Genomic DNA, 6,430 nt, shown 5'->3' on the forward strand with positions numbered 1-6,430 from the left:
GCTTATGTGTTTATCTTGTCCTCGCGAATGGCCGAGGTATTCTTGATTTATGATCATGGATGGATATCAGTACTCGAGTGGAGTTATATTTTATTGTGGTGATTGTTTTGGTGATATCCTCATCGCAGAGGGCGGTCTTCACGGCCGACCTTTTGAGGTGGCGTGTCGACCGGCCGACACTACGAGGGCCGCTCGGTGGGAGTGTAGAGCCCTCGATCGGATATTCATCGGTAGCATGGGGTCACCGACCGGCGAACCGATGGGTCAACGTTAAGGACATGAGTTCCTTGACGGCTCAACCTAGCCGCTGCCACTGCGAAGGTTTAGAGAGTTTTCTAGACCATGTTATCGTCGGGTGAGTGTTGGGTATCAGTGTATTTTGAATTTGAGATTTATGTTATTTTTGAATTGCTGACGAGAGCGGTCTCTCACTGAAATTTGTGTTTTCCGAGAAAATCAAATTGATGTTGATCTATGTCAATTTATGTTTCGAAAGTTCTTTAAAGATCAGTATTTTTGCTCTGAATTCCGTATTTTGGAAAAGTTGGAAAATTATTTCGAGCAGCTTGGTATTTATATACTTTATATATACCGTATTTAAGTATTTGAAATTATTAAGCCACTACCCGACCAACCGAATGTGTCTGTAGTCAGCAGGAGCAGTGACCCTAGATCGTCTCGATCGAGTATAGAGCTAGTCGTGGTCGAGTCCAGACCCGCAGCGGGGTCCCCCTTTCTTTATTTCTTGTCATTGTTGTTGTGATCTCAGTAGCGTTTGCATACCGCAAATTTGAGTTATCAGATTCATGATATTTATGTATTTGAACTTGTAGTTGGTGTGAAATTGTAAATCGTGATTCATGAGGTCCGATTTTGTTTAAAGCAGGGGTGCCGCTTCCCGCTAAAAGGGAATTTTAACCCGATGGGTGCCACATTTACCCCTAGAAGGGGTGGGTGTGACATCTTTTGGTATCGTGAGTCAGAGGTTGAGATATCCCCGGTTGGTAGAGATCACGGGTTGCGATCCGAGCCTAAGTTTAGAAGTCATGTCTAGACTTAGAGGTTTAGTAGGGATTAGCATGTATGGTCGAGGGCCCAAGTAGAAGTATTAAGAGTCTCCAATCAGGGTTAAAACCCTAAGTTGCTTATCGGGATCGAGGACCCGATAGTAGGTTTTGACATTTGAGACAAAGAGTCGAGTAGCTGATCGTGATCGTGATCATGGGTCGAGATATTCGACTGAATTGTTTTTTTATCCAAAAATGAGTCGACTTTGAAGATGCCAAAGAAATGTGTTTGGCATGTTGTTTGTCGACCGATACATAGTGATTTGCAGCAGTGATTATTTACTATCGAAATGATTTCTAGCAAGAGAAATGTATCTTGGAACCAAGAAATGAAATTCAAATGATATCGATTGACGTATGCTAAGAAATTTCGAGGACTAAAATTTTCTTAAGGGGAAGGATTGTAATACCCCGAACCTTTGGATAATTACTCGGAAAAAAATATTTAGGGTATTACTACAGCATGCAGTAAAGATTTTTCTACGAGTAATCTTGTCGAGAAACCCCAAGTGGAAAAAATAAGGACCTAAGTGTAAAACTTTTTAAAAGATTTTGGGTTAAAGAGTAATAGAAAAGGGTGGACATGAAATGTTTATGGAAACCGAGGGACCCGAAAAGGTAAGATGGAAGGGATCTTTTAAAAAAATGTTGTGTTATAACCTGGGGACCGTTGGGTAATTTGAAAGGACCTTTTGAGAATACTATTTCATAATTCAGGGATCATTGGTGAGTTTTTTTCAGGGACTGTTTTGTAAGAAAAATATATTTGGAGGGATTGAAAGTGAATTTCGGCTGAAAATGTAATTTAGAGGAAAAATCTAGGGTTTGAGAATTGTTCATCTTCTTCTCCATCTTTGTGCTACAAGAACCCTGAGAAGAAAAAAATAAAAATAAAAAAATGAAGAAATGAGGAGAAAAATGGGAGATTTGAGGTGGGGGATGGGAGATCGCCGGAGGGAGCTCGCCGGAGGGATGGTTTTAGTTGGTAAGAGCTTTTCTTGGTGTATTTTTGATGAATGAGTGTATGTATGCATGTATATATGTGTATTTGATGGATTTGATGAAGATAATGATAGATTTGAGTAGAAATAATCATGGTTTGTTGTTGATGGATGATGAATGCTCGAAGTTATTTGGAAAAATACTTGTATTTGTGATGAATCTAGCTTGAATAGAGGATGAGATTTTCGGTTTTACTGTAGCAATTACTGTAGCACCGAGATTAGGGTTTGGTTTAGTTAATTAAGTTGATGATTATGATGATTAAGATGTTAATGATGATGGTTAGATTGGAATTGGTTGAGTTAGCCAAGTTGATTTGGTTGGATCAAACCAAGTTATAATTGATTTGGTTGAGTTGAATTGAATTGAATTGATTGAGTTGAGTTTGATTTGGTTTAACCAAGTTCATTTAATTGAATTGGAATCGGGTTTGGATGAGAATCGAATTGGTTGGGTCTGATTGAATTGATCCGGTCGGGGTTTGATTAAATCAAGTTGAGTGTGGTTGGACTTGAAATGGTTTTGGTTGAATCGAATTAGTTGAAGTTGATTTGGGTTTGGTTTGGATGTTGAGCTAAGGGTTTTGAGCTGAACCAAGTTGGTTCAATATATTTTGTATAAGAATTGAGTTGGTTCAAGGCTGATTGGTTTAATTAAACCTGGTTCAGTGAAATTGAGTTTGGTTCAGTGAATTTGAGCTTGGTTCAGTGGAATTGAGGATGGTTCAGGTTGGTCCAGAATGGTCTAGTCCAAATTGAGTTGGCTTAAGTGCAATTGGAGACCAATTTGATTATGCAAGGTCAGGTTTGAACCGATTGGAGTGAGTGGGCCCAATTAGAGAGTCGGTTATTGCTTTCATGTATTTTCTGTTGGGTTCAATTATGTTTTTAGTTGTCATAATCGTTAATTTATTTTATTATGTTATTCTGTTAGGTGTTGTTCAGGCTTAGGAGAGAGTTCCGGGCCTAGGAAGGAACCCAAGGACACCAGGTGAGTTGGTAGTGGCTATTATTTTAAATAATTGATTAATTATTATTATTTTGAAATAATTGTTTAATGGCTAGTATTTTGGAAATAAATGTTTAAGTATTTCATTTTATCATGTTTAATTGCGTATAAGGTCGAAATATACTTATATTTATTTTCCTACGATGTGCCATGATAACCGTATTGATACATCAGTTTTGTATAATTATACGTATTTGTGAATAGTGAAAATACATGTATATGTGATTTAATTATTCAATTCTTGTATTTATTTTTGATGGGTATATATGCTTTGATTTGGAGTGATTTGCGAAACCATGTGAGCATATTAAAGATGTTTTATCGGCATTATTAGTAGAATTGGTTTTCATTCCTGGTATAGGAATGGTGTCGTGGATCTGGGCTTTACTGGTGTTATGCATTGTTATACTTTTGGCATTGGCTTTGTGGAAAATAATGTTTATTTCGTGATGTGAATACTTGTCCCTCGAAAAAGGATTTCCATGTTGTTGCTTGTGTTGGGACTTGCAAAATTATTTTGTGTTAAAAGTTTGGGCTTTGCTTATGTGTTTATCTTGTCCTCGCGCAAATGGCCGAGGTATTCTTGATTTATGATCATGGATGGATATTGTACTCGAGTGGAGTTATATTTTTATTGTGGTGATTGTTTTGGTGATATCCTCATCGCAGAGGGCGGTCTTCACGGCCACCTTTTGAGGTGGCGTGTCGACCGGCCGACACTACGAGGGCCGCCTGTGGGAGTGTAGAGCCCCGATCGGATATTCATCGGTAGCCGGGTCACCGACCGTGAACCGATGGGTCAACGTTAGGACATGAGTTCTTGACGGCTCGAACCTCAGCCGCGCCACGGCGAAGGTTTAGAGAGTTTTCTAGACCATGTTATCGTCAGGGTGAGTGTCGGGTATCAGTATTTTGAATTTGAGATTTATGTTATTTTTGAATCGTGATGAGGGCAGCCTCTCACGAAATTTGTGTTTTCTCGAGAAAAATCAAATTGATGTTGATCTATGTTGAATTTATGTTTCGAAAGTTCTTTAAAGATCAGTATTTTATCGGAATTCGGTATTTTTGGAAAAAGTTGGAAAAATTATTTGAGCAGATGGTATTTATATACTTTATATATATCTGTATTTAAGTATTTGAAATTATTAAGCCACTACCGACCAACTCGAATGTGTCAGAAGTCGCAGGAGCAGGACCCTAGATTGTCTCGACCGAGTATAGTAGCTAGTCGTGGGTTGAGTCCAGGACTCGCAGTGGGTCCCCCTTTTCTTTATTTCTTGTCATTGTTGTTGTGATCTTCAGTAGCGGTCGTACTCCATAAATTTGAGTTATTAGTATTCATGATATTTATGTATTTGAACTTAGTAGTTGGTGTGAAATTGTAAATTGTGATTTGTAGGTCCGATTTTTGTTTAAAGCGAGTGTCGGGTTTCCAGTTAAAAGGGAATTTTAACTGATGGGTGCCACATTTACCTCGGTAGAAGGGGTGGGTGTGACAATTAATACCTCTTCAAACTTCCTATTGTTTATTAGTAAGTCCTTGAGAAACTTTGCATACATTGGCATTTGAGACAAGACTTCAACAAATGGTACATTGATGTACAATTGCTTCAACAAATCCAGAAATCTCTTGAATTGTTCATTCGTACGATCATTTTTCAATCTTGATAGGTGAGGGAGATGGGGAACGTACTCCTTCACTAGTGGTGGTGTTCTCTTCTCAACAATTGGAGTAGGCTTGCTTTTCCTTGCCGGACTCTTAATAACCTCAATTTCTGGCTCATTTTCCTTCTCCATCACATTTTCACTACCTGTCCCCAGTTGTTTACCACTCTAAAGAGTAATTGCTTTGAGATGCTCGTAGGGATTGCCTTCAGTATTACTCGGTAAGATTCTTTTAGGCTGTTCAGACAATAGTTTGGCAATCTACCCCACCTGGTTCTCCAAATTCTAAAGAGAAGCCTGCTAGTTTCTCATCAACATTTGTATGCTTTGGAAGCGGTTGTCTAACTGCTAGAACTTAATGTCTGTACTCTGAATAAACCAAGTGAGCACTTCCTCCAATGCGGGTCTCTTGTCATACTGTTGGTGAGAAGGAAATCTTGGCGGGTGCTTCTGCTGCTGTCCTTGATTTCCCAAAGAGAAATTAGGGTGATTCCCACCATCTTAGGTTATATGTGCCACTGTAGGGGTTCCCTTATTGTCGAAAGGCACTACCAATGAAATCTACCTGTTCAGTGGGTCAGTGAGCTACTCCGATAATGGAATAATCTGTCGAGGTATGTCCTCCCCTACACGTGTCACACGCCATGGTTGTAGCTAACTTCTGAGTAGACAAATTATCAATCTTTCGGCTCAAAGCTTCCACATGTGTTGCTAGTGTTGTGACTTAACTAACTTTGATCATCCTAGCTGGCTTTACTACTGATTTGCCTCTTGGATTCCATAGATTTACCTCCAGAGTCTTACTACCAAGCGAAGCGATCCTCCTACTGCTAAATCAATAACCAGTCGGGTACTCTGATTGAGGTCTTGATGGAAAATCTAAATTTCCATCCACTTAGGGAGGTTATGATGTGGGCATTTCCTTAACAAGTCTTTAAATCTCTCCTATACCTCGAATAATAATTCAGTATGCAACTGTGCATAAGCTGCAATCTCTTGACACAGCTTGGTTGTTCTCACTGGAGGGAAATAATGGGCTAAGAATGCTATGACAAGCTATTCCCAAGTTGTGATAGATGCTCGAGGAAGAGCCTAAAACCACTGTTTAGCTCATCCTTTCAGTGAAAATGGGAATAAGTGAAGTTCGATGGCATCGTCAGAAATGTTGTTAATCTTGAGCATATCATATACTTCGAGGAATCCCCCAATATAACTGTAAGGATCTTCGTCCAGTAATCCATGGAACTATACTAAATTCTAAATCATTTGTATAAACACAGGCTTTAGATCAAAGTTGTTTGCTTTAATTGGTGGTGTACTATATACTTGACTGAGAACCGACAAGAGTGGGGTGAGCATAATCTGAAAGGGACCTATGCCTATTCCCTTGATCTACTATGGTGTCCAACTACTCTCCCTCAACACTCACTATCAAAGATCCTGGTTAGTTCAGTAGAGTTATTCTCAATTTAATTCCAATCACTCTTTCTGCACTGCTCTCGCCTTCTGCTAGTATTGGTGCTTTCTCTTCAGTGGCATACACTAAAATCAAACAAAAGAGAAAGAATTAGAAAATAATAAGGAAAAAAAATAGAGAAGAAAGAATAAAAAGAAATGTCTAAAGTGACAGATAATCAAGTGTTCCTAATATCACTATCCTTCCGCGGCAATGGCACCAAAAACTT

The 6,430-nt window shown here is 39.0% G+C and overlaps 1 non-coding gene across 1 annotated transcript; it reads left to right on the top strand.

Moving 5' to 3' along the window:
- The first annotated feature begins 5,646 nt into the window (after positions 1–5,646).
- LOC120250830 lies at positions 5,647–5,753 on the top strand. The gene has a single exon (XR_005533164.1). It is a non-coding gene; the product is annotated as a small nucleolar RNA R71 (small nucleolar RNA).
- Positions 5,754–6,430: the final 677 nt, after the last annotated feature.

Source organism: Dioscorea cayenensis, chromosome 19, assembly GCF_009730915.1.
Source record: "Dioscorea cayenensis subsp. rotundata cultivar TDr96_F1 chromosome 19, TDr96_F1_v2_PseudoChromosome.rev07_lg8_w22 25.fasta, whole genome shotgun sequence".
NCBI lineage: Eukaryota > Viridiplantae > Streptophyta > Magnoliopsida > Dioscoreales > Dioscoreaceae > Dioscorea > Dioscorea cayenensis.